Source organism: Cygnus olor, chromosome 1, assembly GCF_009769625.2.
Source record: "Cygnus olor isolate bCygOlo1 chromosome 1, bCygOlo1.pri.v2, whole genome shotgun sequence".
NCBI lineage: Eukaryota > Metazoa > Chordata > Aves > Anseriformes > Anatidae > Cygnus > Cygnus olor.
In genome coordinates this window covers 54461087-54481887 of record NC_049169.1, presented here as the reverse complement: position 1 = coordinate 54481887, position 20801 = coordinate 54461087, and the positions used below count along the sequence as shown (strand labels likewise).

Below are 20801 nucleotides of genomic sequence, written 5' to 3'. Positions count from 1 at the left end.
TTGAGCCCAGCTCTTCTCTCCCTTGTATCTTAGTCCTTGCCTTTTCAGTAAGCAATGAATTAAACAAGCCTTTGTGGAGACAAATCCGTGTAGTAGCTTCTCCCTTTACTCCCTGGCTAGGATATCAGTACAATTAAAGAAGAAGCAGTGACCAAGGAAGTTGCATTTATTTTAATATCAACACTACCAAATCAAGGCTTTGAGAGCATTGTCTGAGCTGTGTGTATGCTTGCAACATGAGAGCTTACTGTCAAGTCCCAAGTCCTCTAGGTACATGGGTCTCTGCCACATCTGGCGGCAATAAGCCCTCTCCAGGCACGTAGGGATAGGGAAGGTGGGATCTCACCAGCACCAAGGCTTCCCCCTCCCTCAAACAAGGCCCACCTAGAAACTCAGTAATAAAGAGGGAAATTGGCAACCAGCCTAAGGTCATTTGCAATTCGTGAGTAATGAAGGAACCTGGAGGTAGTAGAAGCAGATTAGAATGAAGAAAGAGGGAAGGGAAGGGTTTATTTGCTCTCCAGGGCTTCCTTGACTGGGGCTCTTCCTTAGCACTGTTGTCTGGTCTCTGTGTTTTTACCAGAGTAAATAAACCTCCTCTTGTAAATGCTGACCTCCAGCAATGTAGTAAATGCTGGTGTCAGCCAAACCTGTGCTCAGTCACTCGCGGGGACGTGTTGCTCCTCAGTGTGATGCTGTGGCATTGCTTTCCCTTCAAGCACCAAAAGGAGAGGCCACGAGACACCTTCCTTTGGGTCTCAGTTCCAGGTATGCTCCAGAGTCTACTGACTCATTTATTTTTATTACTGCTCCCTTTCTGCCCTCGTTTTGTAAAAGCAGCAAACTCCCCTGTTGTGTTTTATGTGATGTTTCTACTCGAGAGCTGACTTAATCTTTGCATTTTGCTCTCCCTGTTAATCTCAGGATTAAGAAACTGCCGTGCAAGTGTGGCTGGAGCTTTTAGAAGTGATTTCTACTTTTTTAAAGGAAAAAAAAAGTCTGCAATGAGCAATGCTTTTTATTTAGAACTGAATTCATGAATTTTAACTGAAGATGGGCATGTTGGGCATTAATATATGTATAATTATGCAGAACCACTGTTATGTCTCTAATGAAAATTAGATTCTACCACCGAGGCTGTGTTTGGCGATAGCGTACATCTTCATTTGCGCTGCATGTTTATTTATTTATTTTTTCCTAGCTTGCATGACCTAGGATTACAGTTGCTATGGCGATGAGACAGTTAGTGAAGGAAGGAGTGAAAGGTAAGTTTGTTCATCTGCCTGTGTGCTGGGAGGATGGGGGGGCTGGCAGTCTCACTGCCCGATGCTGTGTCTTGGTTTCTCTGTACTGATGGTCTTAGAGGGATTTAGGGTTGGGGATGCCTGGGCTAGAGGCCCACAGTCAAATCTTATGACTGCGCTCATGTGTTCATTGATTGATATTTGTGATTTTATGGGCCCTGGACTTGGAGGTGGTGGTGCTGAGCACCAGTAGCAGCTCTGTCCCCCCATACCCAAAGCGATGCTGAGAGCTCTTCCTGCTTGCTGGGGTTGGCCTCGTGGCAGGAAGGGAGGCAGCATGCCCCAAAACCTCTTCAGCAGCCTTTGCCACCACCTAACCAGAGCAGCTGGAGTGCAGGGTTATTTCAACATGTAATTGATAGTGAAAGAAAACCTGTCCTTGGTGTCTTTACAGATGAGGAATATATGCGTGGTCCTACTCACCTAAATGTAGCTGCTTAGAAGTCTGTGCATCTCTCCTGGCCTGTACTCTGCAGTCAAAGCTGTCTGAGCTTGCCCTGAGTTGTTGGGGAAGTGCTTTCTTGGCATGCTGCCCATCTCCCCTGTGTTTCTGCTTGTGCTTGACTGTGCGCTCCTCCATCAAAACGGTCCTCTCCGTTTGCTTGGATCTCCTGGTGAAAATGCTTTCCATTGAAACCCAGGCTGACCAGCTTTAATGGTTGCAAGACTTGAGGCAGTTTCTTGCAATTGTCTATTTCAAACCAGCTGCTCCTTCCTCCCCCTCACAAAAGATGGGTGGCTGTAACCACCACTGTTTTCACCTGATCCTCCTAGCAGTAATGCTTTTGTAACTCTGGAGTTTTGAGGTTATGTTCTTCTTTCAAGTACATCATGATTTAACATATTGATGGCCAGTGAGTAAGTCTCAGGCTTTTACCAATTGGTCTCAGTCTAATTTTGAATCTCTCCTTGGAATTCTTGAACTTTTTATTAAGTATAATTTTTCCACCAGAGATCTTATTACCGTGATTATCAAAAGACAAACATGTTTAAAAAAGGTCTCTGCTGCCCTGCCGCGCTTCATGGTTTTTCCCCAAGTGAACCCTTTGCTGGCTTGCAGCTCATCAGCAGCGCAGCCGCTTCAATGCAAGCAGACAGCTCTCCCACTCACTTGGATGGGGGTAAGGCAAATGAGCTGGCTGACAGGGACAATCCTGTGCTTGTACTGCTCTCTCCCCTCAAGGAAAACTCTTCCAAGCTGCTGAGCCTCTGAGAGGGGGTCATCTTCATGCTTGGACACCCTCCCACCTGCAACCATCAGTGTCTGCACAAAATGCCTGTGCTCACAATGTGCTCCCTTCCTCCACAGCTGGGGGGAGAAGCTGTAAAAACCTGATGGGTGATGCCCAGGGCTGACTAGAGAGCAGAGTGGGGTTGACTGTTGGCCGTATAGGTGGGAGCTTGAAGATGCTGTATTTCTCTGAGCCTGTTGGAAAGTTGTTGACACCCTCTGATGGGAGAGAAGATAGCCTTGGGGCTAAGGCTCTTCCAATCCAGAAGTTGGTGAAATACTGAAAAAACAGAGCACTGCTTCACCTGCTCCTCCAGCAGGAGTCTGTCGTCTTCCCAAAACCCAAATATCATGGCAGGCACCAAGGATAGGGCAAACCTGCAGGTTGCTGCTGCAGTTCCCATGGGAATGCACAACAAAGTAAACTTGCCCGTGATTTCTCCAAAAAAACAGTGCTCAAAAGCGCAGGCTGCCCAACCTTCCCCTTGAGGACTGTTTCAAAGCACTTGCAAGTGTGTACTGGAGAACAGGGTATGCTGTGTGCAAAACCTGAGCAAACAAGGAGGAATAAAGAGCTGTACAAGGGGATGCACGTATAGGAAGAGGGAGCAAAATGAAATCCCACACTTTTTGACTCCCCTTCTTGAAGTGCAGAAAACAGCAAGGTGGGGAAAGAAATGGCTTTCTCCTGAGAAACCCATCTGGTAAAGCCCTGATGCAGCTGTACTGCATCTTTTCAATGAGATGAGCCTGGCCAAGCTGTGGTCCTTCTTACAGCCAGTGCCTGGGGTGAGGGTGAGCATGAAGTAAAGGCAGATTTATTGCACAGCCCCTGGGGAGTTCAGTTAATGCAGCGGATTGCCTGGTGCTGGTGAAGTGTCAGATAGCAGCTGTCTTTAGAGGGAAGACCCTGAGCCTCTGGGGCTCAGTTATACTGCAGGTCCAGCCCAGGTCAGCAGCACGCTGAGTCATAAACACCAGTGGAGTTTTGGGAGCAGGCTGCCTAACAGCACTGGGCTTCGGGTTGGATCTGCCAGTGACAGGTCACCAAAATCAATGCAGCATTGAGCTGCATCTTCATCAGTCTTTGACTTCTCTGATTTCCTCCCTCAGCCTTCTGCAGGTCAGTGCTGAGGCAGATGAGAAGTGTGTGTGTACATACAAACTCGGTGCCTCTGGCAGCTGGGTACGGAGGGCTGGGAGGCACCCTGGGTGGCTGTCTGAATGGCCTCTTCTCTGGAAGAAAGCCTATTTGGAAAAGAAAAACATCAGATAATTTCATGATTCCCCCTCCCCTTCTGTAAATATTCATCATAAGCAGTTAAATGGAAGCAGCAGCTGTGGACGATGAATCCTGGCTTGTCATTGTCCTTCATCAGGAGGACAGCCCAGTCAGCACTCAAATATCCTTCCCTTCTCTGTCCCCCTTACTGTCTCCGTGCGCTGCATCCTCATGCTGCAAGGGCTTCGTAAGGAGCATATAGAGGCACGGATGCAGCAAGCATATGCTGTGACTGTAATCCCAAATGAGCTAGTGAGGTGCTTAAGGACAGAGGCTATTTCCAGGGGAGGAGCAGTTAGCTGCAAGGTGGCCATGGGGAGTGACTGCTGTCATGGGTTTGGAGTCCCTGGAGGGGAGTGAGTGATGGGGTCAGAAGAGGTCACAGCCTTGCTTTTGCATCTTCAGATGTTGATGCAGCAACGTGGCTCCATCGACCCCTCACGTCCTGTCGACAGCAGTGCTGTCAGGTACAGACATGTCCTGTCCAGGGCCAACAGGTACCCAGGAGCAATGCAGTTGGAGCAGTTTTCCTCAGCAAGTTTTCCCTTGCTTTGCAGGGAAAACAGGGAGGTGTCACATCCTCCTGGTTGGAGGACAGAAGGAAATGGTGGTGTATGGAAGGGATACAGGTGGGTGATTTGTCACTGACTGCTTTGGGATGCTTTGTAATTGCAGGGGTTATCAGGCAGATTAACAGCAATAGCTTGGGGGGGAAGCATTTTAACATTTTTGTCTTTTTTAGCAAGACCCACAGGATGTTGTGATGCCTCTTTACATCATTTGCCTATGCTCTCAGGTTGATCCAGGTCACTAAGCTTGCTCCTGTACCAGCTCAGGACCAGCAGGGATGTGTCATGTCCTCACCCTGGTGGGACAGTGAGATCCTGATGGGAGGAGGACGGGAGTTGATTGGGAGCTATAGTGGGTCCTCAGTGAGGATGGGCAGACACTGCTGTGTCTTCCTGAGATCTTTCTCACCTGAAAGTTTTCCTCTCTCACATAGAATAGCGTGAAGAAGGAAGAGTTGTCTGGTTTGCCTCTTAAGTTGGGAGTAAAGATTTTTTTTTTGGCTGGAGGTCTGGTGCTGGGGATTTCAGCTGCAGTGGCTGGGCTCCTGCTGTGACTGGGTGCTAGTGACCTCTAATGGACAGCAATGAAAAGCCTCACCGAGAGATGGAGGCTTTTGGATGGGACTATATTGTTAGTCGCTTTTATACGTAGGTACAGTGGATGTGGCTTTAGCGATCTCACAGAATCATTAAGGTCGGAAAAGACCTCCAAGATCATCTGGTCCAACCATCACCCTACCACCAATGTCACCCACTAAATCATGTCCCTAAGCACCACGTCCAACCTTTCCTTAGACACCCCCAGGGACAGTGACTCCACCACCTCCCTGGGCAACCCGTCCCAATGCCTAATCACTCTCTCTGAGAAGAAATGTCTCCTCATTTCCAACCTGAACCTCCCCTGGTGCAACTTGAGGCCATTCTTTCTAGTCCTGTCGCGAGTTACCTGTGAGAAGAGACCGACCCCCAGCTCATGCATCTTTAAGGCAGTCCTGTTGCTTATGACTTGTGTGCTCTTGCATTTTTATTCCTCGTTCGCCAGTGGAAAAGAAGCAGCTGAAACAACCCAACCTGTAGACCTTCATAGTGCAACCATTTTCCTTGGCATCCAGACAGTGAGGAGGATGAAAGGAATCCAGGAGGGGACAGACTAAAAATGAGGACTGCAGTCAGATTCTTAATCTTTAAATAGTAATTCCACAGTCAGGGAGACCGCTGTGGCTCTACTGTATTCCATTAATCTGCATGTAATTTGGAGCACATATCTCTAAGTGCCTTGTCTTAAAAACTGGAGTATAGAAGTTAAATTCACATAGAATGAGGAGCCTTTTGTGTCCCTTAAATCAAAGGGGAGAGCTCATGGCTGTTTGGCAGCCTGCACAGTCAAGTATTCCGCAACCCTTCTGCTCATTGCTGGCAAAAGTGCTCTTTGACATCCTGAGACACCTGCTGAAAGCAAGTAATCTGTGCTTACAAGCTGGCTCTTGGGAGCATTTGATATTTCTATTCCTATATCCTCTTAAGGCCCCTGTATTCTTCGCCGTGTGACTCTTGTGGCAAACTCCAGCGGTGGGCCATGGGGGTGTGTTTCCAAGGTGGGTAAAAAAGCATTTCAGCTGTCCTCATACCAGCCTCTTTGGGATGCCTAATATACAGCACCTTATTCAGAGGACAACAGATGAAATTAATAGACAGCAAGCTTTGGAACTAAGCTCCAAATCATTACTAAATGGGAGCATGCTGTAAAACTAATTCCCTGTGTCAGATCAGCACCAAAAGCAGGATCTCTGCAAGATTCGTTTGGGTTGGGATGTGAGGGGTGACAGAATATCCAGAGGGCTCAGAATAAATATGTATTGGTAGTAAGCTAAACCTTATGCTTCAGTTCCTCAGTGAATTTCTATTCGTTGATAAGAATGAATAATTTCTTCATGACTAATGCAGAAGATCAATGCTGCTGCATCTTTCACCTTCTGTGTGAGGCCTGGTGGTGGCCACAGGGAGACCAGACTGGGGAGAGGCTTGGCCTGGGCCTGCAGCCCTGTGCTCCGTCAGGGAACTGCAGGTCTCCTTCCCTTGTTTCATCCCTTCCTGCGCCTGTCAGCAGCGCTTACGGGAAGATTAACTGAACCGGAGGGTCAGACAATGATGGCATGACTTACAGCTTTCTGTTCCACATGATTGAGCTGCTGGCAGGGCAAATGGAGGCTGTCATGTTGTTACCAGGACCTCCCATCAGCTCGTTTGTACATATCCCCTCCTGGGGCCCGTCTGGGCACCCAGGAAGGGGGGAAACCTGCTGCTGGGGCACCAGGAGCTTTTTAGACTCTAACTCAAAAATCCAGAGAAATAGCCTGTGCTTAGGGATAGCAACAATTCAGGAGGCAAGGCTGAAATAACCAAATATAAACAGATGAGGAGAGGCCTAAAAGGCAGCTACAATCTCACACCAGTGAGGACAGTGGGAGGGAGCAGGGAAGGAAGGGAGATTGAGGGTGGTGAGAGCTGATATAGCCAGGAGCAATGATGTGGGGCCGAGCGGGGGAAACAGAGCCTGCAGATCAGCGGGGGATTACTGCTTTATTAGCCTCTGGATTAGTGTCCAAGGGCCAGAGACTGCAGAATAGGCTGTATTGAATTATTCCTTATCAGCTGGTGCTGACTGACTGCCTAGGGTCTGTCCCAGTAAGCTCCAGGGTAGGGAGGTATTTTCTGTGTTCAGGCTGGTACGCCACAGTAAAAAGCCTAGAAAGAGATGGCTTTTAGGAACACAAAAGCCACATGGAGATGAGAAATTAGGGGGAATGGGAGGTTAGAGTTACACAGTAGTTGCCTAATACTATCCCTTTTCTTTCCTTAAATTGGAAGGGCTCTCTTATCTCCAGATCAAGTCTCTCAAGACATAGCTGGAGATTTCTAGTCTTTGATTGCAGTGCCTTTGATTCCAACACCTTTCCATGTTCCTATTTATTCTTCAAAAGTGAATTCAGACTAGTTCAATCTGCTTTGGCTACAGGTCTAAAATATCTGGGGATATCATTTTAACCACAGAAAATAGTCACACTGTTGATATATGTATGAATGAGGAAGAGAAACAGACTGTGAAGGAGAGGGTAAGTCTGTCTGCAGTCTTCTTGTAGCTGCTGTGGGGTTGGAGGAGGCAAAGAGATGACCAAAGGTGACATAAGGTGATACTGTTTCAGCAGGGGATGCACCTCCATCTAAGCTAGCAGCAGTTCCTTATCAGCTGTGAGTGTGGTGATCCTGGTCTGGATGAAACACCAGCACAGGTATCCCTTTTGCTTGTCACCATTACAGGCTTTTGTGCTGCTTTCTCTGGGAACAGGACGCACTGTTGTGCCTGGTCATCCTCTGGCTGGGAGGAAAGGTGAATTATGCTTTGCATTCCTACAGTCCTTCAAAAAACATTAGTGGAAGATGCACCCTCCCTTTTTTTTTTTCTTCCAATGCCAGGTCACAGACCTTCCCTTTGGAGGCTAGGCTGCCTTCTGATCCATGGCTGGCCACAGCAGAGAGAGGCAACTCTGTGTCTGTTACCATATTAGATGAGGAAAGTTGGTAAGAGGCTATCTGAGATTGCTACTTATCTGAGATCTCTTCTGCATCAGTACCTCTTCTCCCAAAGAAAGCTGTTGCCAAGTAAAGCAGTGGGTAGTAGCTGGTCAGAGCATCTGATACTGGGTGGAGGAGGGTTTGATTTGTTGGCTTTGTTTCTGCCACCTTCCAATCCTCCTGAAGGTGTAAAGGAGCATGGGGCTACCTGTGAGAGAAGCTCTGGCAGTTCCAGTGCTGCGAAGAACTATTGAAGTGCTGTGTATTATAAGGCTAACAAAGGAAATTCCTGTTGCTGGGGTATTGCCCTCGGGTTTGAGGATAGTTCTACTCTCTGCAGTATCCAGGATGGTGTTTATCCTAATGTTTCTAGCCTTTGTTTGCAAAGGAAGATTTCCAAGCATGAACCAATTACAACTTCACGCACTTCAAAGCTTGAAACAGCAAACATCCGGAACTAAGGCTTTTGAGCGGGGCTGACTTCCCCTAGTAATCCATCACCAGAAGCTTCTGAATAAAATGCTGGCCACTTGAATATATGAAGCTTGTTATGATGCAAACAATGAGAGCTGGGTAGTTACAGGCAATAAGCAAAATGAAGGTACTGCTAGCAGCAAGCCTCCTGTCTCCAGCATCCATTTTGAAGTGCAGGAAGCAGCTGTAGGTGAATATCCAAAAAACAGGTAACTAAAACTGTAGTTCCTGGATGCAAATGGTGGCCTGCCAGCTGCCTCTGTGCAAGTCTCCATGCTTCAATAGCTGGTGTGGATTATGTGCCTCAAACAGGTAGTGTGGTTCACTGTCCAAAACACAATCCCTCCCTACTCCATGCAATCCCACTGGCATATGAGGGGCTTCACTTCCATCAGTTCTTAGAGCAAGCAAGAGAGCCTCCTGTTGCCTGACTGACCTCTCTCAGAAACTATCCTGAGATTTCCTGGCCTCACAGGAATGTAAGAATGAGTTTTGTGCTTGGGCTATGGTCACACTGGCTCTTGAGCAATTTTAAACTTCACTGGGCTTCACTGATTGATACTCAGCTGGGGGACCTTTGAGCACAGGTGACTCAAAAATTAATGTTGATGACTCACTAGGTAACACTTGGGCCCTCTCTTACACTGGCAGAGGTGTTTACTGGATTTTCATTCAGTGGTAAACCCCAAGGCTCAATCATTAGTGAGGCTGTAACATCTTCCACGTGAGTTTGAATGCAATGTTCAATGTTCCACAAAATTTCACCTAGAGAAAGTAGTATTCTGCTGACGTAGCGTTTGATTTGTAATTCAACCAGAACAGTTACTCTTCATTTTCCTCTCTGACGCTGCTATATAGTTTTATTACGTGCTGTTATATAACTTAGTTCTGATGTGAAGGCAGCTATGTCTCTGAGTTAGATGAACGATCCCTATATAATATGCATATGTCTGCAAAGTGCTTTGGATAAAAGATCCTAAGAAATACAGGTTATTATTTTGTCTTTCTGGGGGTCTTGCTTTGTGGCATGCTATTTAGCAACTCTGCTGTTGTTCTGTCTCAATGCTTTGTTGAATGAAGTGTTCTGCACAGTTTTGGGAGTGCTGGCATATTTTATTAATTGCCTTTTATAGGTTGTTCTTCTCTTTTGAAACTCCACGTTTTACTCCATGTTTTCTTTAATGATAAAGAAACATTTCAAGCTAGAGTTCTAGCAATCAGGTTAGAAGAGAGGAGGGAAAAAAGCTCAGCAAAATATTTGGCCTATACTAAGATAAGCTTTGGGGATGACATGATATCAGAATTCTTTTAAGGGTCTTGGGTACAGGAAGAATAACTGGGAAGGGGGGAGAGGTGGGTGCGCAGTGTTCCAGGCAGGATAAAATCAGCAGCCCATCTGGGTCTCTGATGACTTCTCAAAGTAGGGTTTTGTACTCTGAGATGTATTCTGACAGCACAGTGTTTGGAAAATGTTTAGGACTCCTGCCATCATATTTCTTTTAAAGTCTGATTACCTTATGTGACATATCCTCAGCTGTTGTAAATTGATAGTGCTTCATCAACTTCAGCAGCATCTTGTCAGTTGCTGTTGGCAGAAGATTAGCCCTCTGCATCCAGACATGTTGCCTTGAGCTGGGTTGGGATCTCATCATAAGTCATTATGAGCCTGATGAGAGAGTGCTGAAGGGAAGACATGGGTTATGATAGGTCGTGGTGAGGACTGACCCCATAAGTGGAACTCATTTCTTTTTGATTTATTACTAATTCTAGTTTCTCAGTATGATTTTGGCTCCAGGACATATCTTCTGAGATAAAAAAAAAAAAAAAAAAAAAAACACTTGTAACTGTTAAGACCTCCATGCCAGTGTTTGTAAGAATGGGGTAGATGCTGGTGCTTGTGTTCCAGACAGAGCCAAAGTGAGAAATTGTATTCACCCCACCAAAAGTCCCCTTACAACTACCTTTGATACTCATCTTTGTTGCTTGTCATAAGGCTACTGTGTAATACTTAATGTGCTGCAGTGTTTTATCACAACCCAGGTATAAGAATTTCTCTGCAAAGGACAGTTTGAAGTGTCCTTTGGCATCCATTAGTGTGAAATGTGCCATGGAAATGTAAATCATGTCACTGGTTGTCAGGGAGCACCTGGCCTTCAAAGAGTGCCCTGCCGCATTAGGAAGGGAGGGGTGAGGAGGCCAGCAGGGCAAAGCAAATTTTGCTGATTTTTTTTTTTTTAATTTTGCTTAAAGGACTAGACTTCGATTCCACACCACACCCTGCTCTGCTGGGACTAGAGCTCCTGAATGTGAGGGCTATGGTGCTGTTCATCTGGTGCACATGGAGGGTTATGCACTATTGTGCTTGCTCCTGCCCTACTGCACAGGCAGTTCTGTCATCTGATGAGCAGATTACTTCTCCTGTGGGTAAACCTTCCCATGATAGAGAAACATTTAACTTTCTGGACTCAGGCAGGAACCATCTTTTCCTGTGGCTGTGGATCTGGGCAGGAAGGGCTTCCCCACCTGGGTAGCACCAGCGAGTGCAGTGCTCGGACTCCTGGTCTGGCTTGGTGGGGCTGGGCTCAGATGCACACAACACCATCATGGTGAGGAGCTCCTGCCTTGTTTCAGCCCTGATTAAGCTCAGCTGGCTGCATGTGACAGTATCTGTGTCTTCCTATGTGTGAAGTAGTATTTCCAAGGACTGATGCTCTACGTAAAGACACTGGATGACATGACTGAGTAGAGATGATATAAATCTCTGGTGTACCATGAGGTACTGCAGTTCAAGCCAACAATAGGCCAATGTATCTACTGTAATGATCCAAGGGCAGCTCACTGTCAGATGACTGGGGCTGCAAGACAGCTACCGAGCTTCCATTTGAAAATATTATAATTCATTATTGATGCAGTTTAGTCAATTGGCAGGTTGTGAGGGTCAGACCAGGGCATCTCTTAACCCTTGCCTGTGTACTCAGTCTTTGCAGTAACTTCTTCAGTCAAAAAATAAAAATTATTCCAAATGTATCATCTTCATCCCATCTGAACCCCAACCCATGACACTTGCCCAGAAGTGGTGTTATCAAGAAGTGAGCTGTTTTGTTGAAAAGCTGTATTTTTCACTGGCTCTCAATGTCCTGTCACCTTTCTTAATTTGTGGCTAGCTGTGGGTTTGGTGCTTAGTGATTCTTCAAGGCTCCCAGCGCAGACTTCAGTTTTGTCAATGTGGAGTGCAGTAGTCTACAGTAAGTCTGGCTGTCACTGGGGAGACTATGAACTGAGGATATTTGGTTTGCTGTCCCAGGAAATAACACTTAATTTTGTCTTCTACAGTAGATGCGGCCTTCAAGCTGTCCTTAGGCTAAAGGAAATAGTTTCAAGCCCTGTTAAATGAAGCGTTTCCCAGTAATCTTAGAAAGGAGAAGACTATTATGCTTCTATATCATGTATGTATTGAACCTACCAAGGCATATATGTCAGGTAATGTGCAGGTCTTTGGGCGAGAGCCCCAATTCCACGAGCCTTGCAGATGGCTCCCTAATGGACTTTGCTTGAAGCCATATGACCTTGCAAGAGGGAGATCTTTAAACCCTACTGCTTAATTTCTGTCTAATGGTTAAACTTGTGCAGATGGGGACAAGCATAGTGTGTTATGAATGAGAACTGCTCTCCCTGTTAAAAGCAAAGCTAACAGGAAAAGCAGTCTCTCCCCTCAGCTACAGGGTTTTTCTCCCGGTATTAGGCAGGTCTATCTTACAAGGAGATTACATAGCTGAGAGAGAGGGTTTGGAAAACTTTTTACAGCATGCTTCATATGGGAGCATGAAGAAGATTTTGCTGCTGAGTACTGCAATGTTTGCTCATTGGTGAAAATACACAGATTATTTAGCAATGACTGTCAAACTCTTGCTAATACTGTGTACGCTACTGATATGACGAGCTACTAAATAACTATGGTGTTGTCAGAGACCAATTTCTATAAGAACTACAGTATCTGGATTTTGGTATAATGAGGCTCCTAATCATGTATAGAATCTCCCCTTGTCAGGATAACATATTGTGCCTCTGAAGTAAACATTTCTGCTAAACTGGAATATTTTCTTAGCCCCTGTGACTACCCAACTTCTATACATGTGCACATAGCATGGAGAATTGGCAATGTCTATGCAGTAATGATTTTAGCTAGCTTTGCATCCAATTTTGAAGCCTTCTAAATCCCCTCAGTAACAAAGTCCATTCTCTTGATTGTTTGTGTGATGTGGGGCCAATAAACCATATTTCTGGCAATTTAAAGCTGTTTTGTTGAAATGAAATTCCAATATCAACTATACTGTTTGCTTTTCTGCAAATGTTTCTTTCTCATGCTCTATCTCAAGAGTGACTTGGCCTAGACACTCGGTTTCTGCAAGAATCCTTGATGATATGCTGAAATAGCGTGACTTTGGATCAAACTGGGAAATATTTTTAAGCAGCTGGCAAGGTCTTTTTGAATTTTTGCAATATTTGCTGGCTGTGGATTGTATAGACAGACTTTTCCAGAGCATTTTGTGCTTACTTAACTCTTCTGGTCCAAGCCTCCTTGGATTTCCACAGAGTGAAGCCTGCTTCAAGATTCTATCCAAAGAGCCTAGATTAGGCTGGTGATGCTGGGCTATGGAGAAGGGTCTGAAGTTTCCAGTCTGCACAAGCAACTTTGGACTGTCTTGTTGCAGATGGTTAAGTGTTAAATTCTGCTAGTTGTACTGCTTGGGTCCAGATTAGTTATGTGCACAACCTATGAATTTTGGAAGATCTGGCTGAGCCCTTCTCTTTTGATGGGGGTATGATAGCTTCTGCCCAAGAAGCCAGTGGAGTTTGTAAACTCCATTAGCCCAGCTGTTTGAATTTACATTCAAGAAATAGTCTCTTGGTCTGGTCTGCACTCTTGCCGATTGCAGCATGCCAAAACAGTCCTGGCAAGATTGAGGTGCTTATTTAAGGAGCTTTTGCTATGGAATTTCTTAAACTTTTGATGCATTTTAGATTAACTTTGTAGGATTCACCTATCACCTAGCAGAGATGAGGACTTCTTGCTCAGGCAACAGCTGGCGCTTCTTTCGCTGATTCCTGCAAAACCGAAGAGTCTACTCTCTTCTGTTAGCCTACTTGGTTTAATTGTTCTGATATGAAGCCAATGGAGGGTGGTGTGAAGTGTTCTTTGTGATCTGAGTTATGTGTAATTCTAGGAGCAAACTGATCTTACCCTTTCTGCAGATTGAAGCTGGTTACAAACAGCTTTTTTTTCCTTTTTGAAGGAAAGGGATGCAGAGGAAGAGTATGAGGAAGACATGAGGTCCCACCAGGGATGTTGCTGAGAACTTGGTCAGCTTGATAGAGCCACCTTGCACCTGTGGCATACCTAATGCAGATGATCTGAGCCAAGGACACCTGATGTCCTCATTGTCTTGTATGTCCCCATGAACTATGGATCAGTGACCCTGTGGCTGGAGTACTCTATGACCCCTTTTTTTATTCTGTTCTGTTCATCTCAGTCACCTGATGTGATATAAGTCAACATGAAAACCTCATAGTACAATAAACCCAAACAAAACACACAGCTAAACAAGTGCAATTTAGCTTTTTTTTTTTTAACGACGTCACTCCAAGCTTCAGAAAGGTGGGAACTATTCTTCTAAAAGCAAGATCAGTTACCCATTGTAATGTTGGATCTGGGGTTTTGACTACAAAACAGCCAAGGGCTTGCTCTGTCCTCTGCCCCAAGGTTGTTATTGTAATCACACTGGTGGTTCCACTGGGAATGGTATCTGGCCTATTCCAATTGCAACTTACATCCTCAGATAAGGTTCAGTTTTAATTAATATAATTGATATCCTAAAAAGAGAAATGAAAGACTAAATCCAGTCCTTTTTTATATTTCTAAAGTAATGTCCTGAATATAACTTTCCAGTGAAATTGGTTCAGGAAAGCATTCCTTGGGCTTTAACAGGCTCAGATAAGAATTTGAATTCATCTTGCAGTTCAAGGGCCAGCACAAGGAGGGCATGTGATCTGAAATGGCATGAAAACATTTTTCCTAAGTGATACTGATAGTTGTATCTTGTTGAAGTCAAAAAAAAAAAAAAAAGGCAACTTTATCTTTAAAAAAGGAAGCCATACTGTAGGAAGACCCTCTTTCTTTTCTCCTGTCTGTCAGCTGATAGACAGAAATATATTGGCTAAGCTGGAGGCAGATGTCAGGGGAAAGCAGAGGAAGGGAAAGTATGAGGGTGTGCAGAAAGTGTTCTGTATCTCCTGTGCCTCAGATGTTGCCCTTCACAGCATTGCATCCCCTGCAGCCTTTCTGGGCTACTCTGAACTGAACCAGAAGCTGTGTCAAAGCTGTCTGGAGTATCCTCTTTTAAGGAGAGCCGGAGCATATCTAGCTTGCTCTTTCCTCTTCTTTTCTCTTCTGCTGGAAGGGGAGATAGGGAAAACATATCTCAGAAGGCCCTGCTTGCTGGGACATAGCCAAACATTGTTCTTTGATGGGAAGTAGTAACTTATTTTCTCTCTGTGCTTCCATGTGGCCTTTGTTTTTTTTCTCCTCTTCCTTTTCCCTTTAATTAAATTATCCTTATCTCAACCTGTGAGTTTTTTCCTTTCCTGGCATACTTCTTTTCACTTTCCAGCATAATTTCTTCTTCCCCTTTTCTTCTAAGGATGGGGAGTGAGAAGCAGTTGTGGTGGAGTCCAGCTGCCCAGCAAGGTAAAACCACCACATGCTGCTACCTAACGCATGCAGTTTGCTCACTGTAACGTGACTGATTTCTCTGCAGGGTGTGAAGAAGTGAAGCTGTAGGCTGTGCAGACATACCATAGGTAGATTAAACCACAGATAGGAAGCATCTGTGTTGAGCACACGAAGGCAGTCATCTCCGGGGGCATCACACCATCAGCTGGCCACATGCTCTGCTGCTTGTGCAACCCGATGGCCTGTGATGGTTTTCTCCGCCAGCGAGGCTGAAGCTTGCCTGCGTGTGGCTGTGCAGGTTGCGGTCATGTCTGCTGCTGCACGGCAGGGGACCTGGAGGAGCAGCAAGGTGAACAGCCCTGCACCACGTTTGCAGTAGATGTTGTGCTCTTGCTGCCTGTGGTGGTGTTGGTGAAAGGAGCTTTGACTGGACCAAAGGCAGCATGGCTTTGCTCTCCTTCTCTGTGCTGCTGCCCTTGCTGGGATGGCAATGAAACCACAGGCTGGCTGATCACTGATTACTCAGTGAGGGTGACATGCGGTGTAATGCTGTCCTTTGATCATCAGGAAGCAGGACTCTGAAGGAAGGTGCATGTTGCTGGCATTCCTAAGACAGAATAAATGTGAGGGGTAGCACTGGCCAAAACAGGGGAAAAAAGATTGCTCCTCAGGTCTTTGATAGCAGATGATGTGGTTCTCCAAGCGTGGGTTGCCCTTCCAGGGATGGTGATGTCAGGGACTTGGGAGATCTGGGCTTTGCTCTTGACTTTGCTGAGGGCCCCCCCTGCAGTTCTTGTACTCATCTCTTCAGCTCTGCTCACCTCTGTCTACAATGAGATGTACTTCCCACAGGGGAGTGTTTTGTCAGACTAAATTCAATAACGCCGACGAGGCACTCGGACACAGCAGTGAGAGAGGACATTAAAAGGATCCAGGTAAAATTCATCAAAATTTGTGTACAGCTGTAAGAGAATGCACTGAAAAAATCACTGTGTAATGCTTCTCTCACTAGTCTGAATTGCATTGAGGGATATTTGGCTGTTGTGCAAATATGTGCATGTGCACACTTATTTACATATCTGTAGAGATAATTAATGTATATATGAATAAACACAAAAATCAATAACCCCAGAGTGGGAAAAGAAAAAGATGTAGTTTGTCTAGTATCTGTATAGACTTCTGTATCCTTTGCCAAGCGAGGGCATTTGATTTTTTTTCTTTCTCCAGAATGTCGCTGGTAGTAATCTTCCTCTTGTCATATAATCACAAATAAATCTTGTGTTTTGTTTAGTAACTGAAATTGGCATTTTTTAGTCTGATGCTTCAAGGCACTGCACTGCAGGAATCAATATCATATGTGACAGTTGCAATTGATTTGTGAGCAGTGACACCTACGTTGAGGATTTCAGGCCTCAGGGATCAAATACCTGAAGAGAGCATTAAAATCATTTTAAATCAGGAGGGATTATTAGAAAAGGGAGGTGATCCCCAGGCTTGATCATGAAGCCTAGTACAATGAAGAAATCAATTCCTTGCTTCGTCAGAGACTTTGTGTGTGATCATATACAAGTACTTAAAATTATTACAAGTGTAACTTATTTATGCTGTAAATTTTGCACTGTCCAAAGCAGCACCTTGACTGCTCCATGCTTATTGTTTGTGCTGGTACTGACTACTGAGGATTGTAACAAAAGAATGTCCTCAGTGTGAACAAGTAAAACATAAGCAATTTTTTTTTCAAGGTGAACCTGAGCTTGGTGCTGGGCTGCTCCTTTCTCAGGGCATCATACCTGGGTCAGCTGGCAGGGACAGGACAGCCCATCCTCTGAAGAGACAGAGGGTTTGAGTAGTAAGTTGTTCACTTGTCCCCTTTCCCTGAAACCATGTGCGGAGGCTGGTCGGCAAGGTGTGTTTTGACTATTATCAGTGAATTAATGTCAGCAGTAAGGTTATCAGATTTGCAGATGCTTTAGTTTCTTCCTCTTTCTTCTGGGTGGCAGAAGCTTTCTTTGACAAAATGTTCCATACGTGGCTGTTCCATTATTTTTGAATCCTAGTCCCAGTGGGAATGCTGCAGATCATGGCATTTAGTGGTAACTGTGGGCTTCTTTAAAAGGAGGGAGTAAATAAAAGGTGGAGAGAACTCAGAACGCTGCAGTAGATGTCTAGATAGAATTCTGGCAATTTTTCTGCTGTTTTCAGCCCTTCTAGCCTGAGATATTCCTAGCATATTGTTCCTTTACGTACATTGATCCTATGAAGCATGGCCTCTTCAGATGAAGAGGCAGGGATTAATGAACCACATGGAAACACTAATTTGTCTGAGTTAGAGGAGATTAGCTTACTTAGACCATTAACATAATTAATCTGAGGCTAGAAATGTGCATTCAATATTGCAGACTTGCTGGATTTTTAAGAAGGTGTAGTCCAATGCTACTTAAAAAAAAAAAAAAACCTTCCTAATACACATTCAAAAAACTTGATCTCTGTTCTTTGAAGGCATGTGGAAGAAAGATGTCTTATTGCTTTAATAATTTACCTCTACAGTGTCTTGAGGGATCCCAAAGCTCCTCTGGGAGCTTCAAATCAAGGGCTATAAGGTACATAGGTTCAAAGGAACAAGCAGTCAAGGAATACAAGGCTCTTGTTGGGGAAAACAGTTTTCCTTGCATTTTGTGGAGCAGTGAGAGGCTTACAGAGATGCTTGCTACAGCTGAGAGGAGAAACTAGAAAAAGAAAATGGGGCTGATGAGAGAGTTCATCTCTGCCATATCAGATTCCTAAGAATATGTATGAAGTTGCACCTGTTTCTGTAGCTGTGCAACCCCGACTACTAAATCTTTTTTTCCTTTCCCAGTCTTGAGGTTTGATATCGATGCAGTCTGAACTGTACTGCAACCAGTTTGCCTTTAGAAATTCTGTTTTAAGACTTCTACAGTTACAAATCTATCTGAAAAAGTATAAAATATTAAGGGACTGGTGCTAAAATGAATGTGCAGGCTGAAGCTGTTACAGGAAAAGCATTTTGGGGGAAAAAAAGAAGCAATGATTTGGGGATATAGCTTGTGTTGTTCCTTGATTTGGTTTGAGGGAATTAAGTAACTCTTCTGGAAACATTTTTAATGTGGAGCTACTAAGTGAACTTGTTCTAGCAATGTTCCAAAGTGGAGCCCTGAGCTTTATAACCTTAGACATGAGGTTTTATTTCCAGCTCTGTGAGAGTAATGGGAGGAGCAGCTTTCCTTTTTGACATTTACTTTAATTCATAAAAATTACAGGTATCTGCCAAAATATCCTAAATTGTGGGGGAGGTGGAAATTGGGTCACGGAGAAAGATTAACATTGAACAAAAATATTTGCCAGCAGTTTAAGATGAGAAAGTGAAAACAGTGCACTGTAGAAGAATAGGCTGCCTGTGCTTTTACACAACCACTACTGGTTCATTATCTTAACTGAGAACGGAGAGGGCTGGAGTCAGGCTAATTTTCTTTGTGCTTGTTTGCTGTTCAGCTTTCATACATCATCAGATCCCCATGTCCTGCTCTTTTGATGGGGGGATACTTGGACTGATTTCAGATATCTTTGTGGTTAGGGGATGCAAGACCAGATTCTCTGCAGACAAGCCTTCCACAGGGGTCACATCTTATAAATGCAAAAAGCTGCAGACAACTTGCTAGCAGCAGCCACAGTGGAAACCTAGCTGCTTCTCTGGGTGGACAGAGGGAGGAAGGCAATGTGCCCACAGCGGATTTTAATATATTCATCAGTGCCAGACAGATTCTGATTAACAGCAGTTGTCTCTTTCACTGAAGCATGACGATCAGGGACCATCCATCCTCTCTCTCTCTCTGTGTGCTGCCTTCCAAACAAACCTCACCGGTCACTTATTCTCCCATTAGTCCTTTATCAGACAGTGTTTAAACCGCCACTTGAAATCAGCCACCTCGAGTCTATTATTGGCTTATCCACTTCTATTTCCAGTTCTCAGCTTCTCCAGTCGATGAACTTGTGTTATCATTACATAGTCTTCAGTGCGTTCAAAACCTTCTGCTTATTCCTTCTGTCTTGGCACCTGAATCTATTAACCTCTTGTTTTCCATTCCTGGCATATTGAACACTTTGCAAGGAATGTCAGACATTCAGTATGACATAAGATATAATAGGTCCACTGATAATACAAAACGATGTGTCGTTATTTCCTATTAAGTGTAACTGGCACCTTTAATATTAAAAGCTTATCTGAAAAGGACACTTTGGGGTTGAAATTGCTACTAAGTTTTGAGGGGACGGGAGGCAGAGTCTTCTCTGTGAAGGTTCTGTTAAGTTTTGTTATGCACAGATATCTCTTCTCCTAATAGATCCTAAACTGCTTAAACAGCTATACACACTATTCTTGAGCTACAGCTCAAAGTTAGCTATTTCTAAGGTTAAATTTAGTTAGCTCTCAGCAATATTGTGTGATAGTTCATGACAGGGTATAAAATATACTTTCAGTAGAACTGCAAGGAGGACACTTAAGCTAAGTGAAATGTACTGGAGTTGTGGTTAAAATGCAGGAGGGATTTTTACTTGTAAAGACTTGCTACAAACAAGGGTACACAAGAAGTCAAGCCTCCAGAATCTCTTGTGCTGTCTCTGGTAGGCAGAGTACAGAAGCCCTTGGTTCCTCTGTGTTTTCTTCATCAGCTAAATATTAGCTTAAAAGGAAGGGTGTCATGTATGAATTGCAGCCTGTTTTCTTCAGTACGTGAGTATTTTTAGAGGTCTCTGCGTCAACCTTCCAGCTCAGTCCAGCTTGACAGATTCATACTGGTTACACCCTTTGCTGGAAGGACTCAATTTCTTTCCCTGCTGCTTCCTACTCAACTCAGTTTTTCAAATGCCCTGTGATGGGAAAGAGATGGGTTTGGGTGGTCTGACATGCATGGATGCATTTTGCTTTACTGAAGGTCAGGTTGCTTGTATTTAGGAACCTGCCTGGGGAGAAGTCTTAAATTGTGAAATTTATACGTGTGCACATGTATCTGGACTTTACTAGCAGGGTTAAGTTAAACCACATATTTTAGTTACCAATGAGTTCTAATTCATCATTGCTGTGACAGGGTATCAATGTAGGGTTGGGTGAGTTGCGGGGTTCTCTGGGTACTGTACAGTTCCTAAGAGTGCATGTCAATCGTTCCTGCATCCATGCTTTGTCCACACAATGGGCCAATTCTGAGGATAATGGAAAACAAAACTTGTCTAGTCTGTTTTGGTCTTGTAGCCAGGGAAGAAGCTGCCAGCTATTTTATAGAGGTATGCAGAACATATACTGGCATGCTGCCAAGAGGAAAATTTCTAATTGCTGGAGAAGGACGGTGAGGCTGTGGATTGTAAAACACTACTTCAGAGTCTGTTTAGTCTGTTGTATGAGAAACAAATGGTAAGATAATGTTTTAAGAAGTCCATCACTTAGAAAATTAGGGACTTGTTTAGCTTGCATAGGGTTGTAATAAATCAGGTTTTGTATTGCATAGAATACTTCCTAGTTTAGGGCAGTGTTTTCCCTCTTGATGAAATAAACTACTTGATAGATTTCTTTCAGTTCATTTTTAGGTTTTGATCCTAAATCTTCTGCTTCTTGCCTGATACTTCCTAT

The 20801-nt window shown here is 44.4% G+C and overlaps 1 protein-coding gene across 3 annotated transcripts in view; it reads left to right on the top strand.

The window, feature by feature from the left end:
- The first annotated feature begins 494 nt into the window (after positions 1–494).
- Positions 495–20801, top strand: part of GRAP2 (GRB2 related adaptor protein 2) — a 104257-nt gene continuing 83950 nt past the window's right edge. For all 3 annotated transcript variants that reach the window (XM_040558970.1, XM_040558960.1, XM_040558979.1), the window contains exons 1-2: positions 495–768; positions 1202–1265. The gene's annotated coding sequence lies outside the window, so the exon portion shown is untranslated. The remainder of the gene's footprint in view (positions 769–1201; positions 1266–20801) is intronic.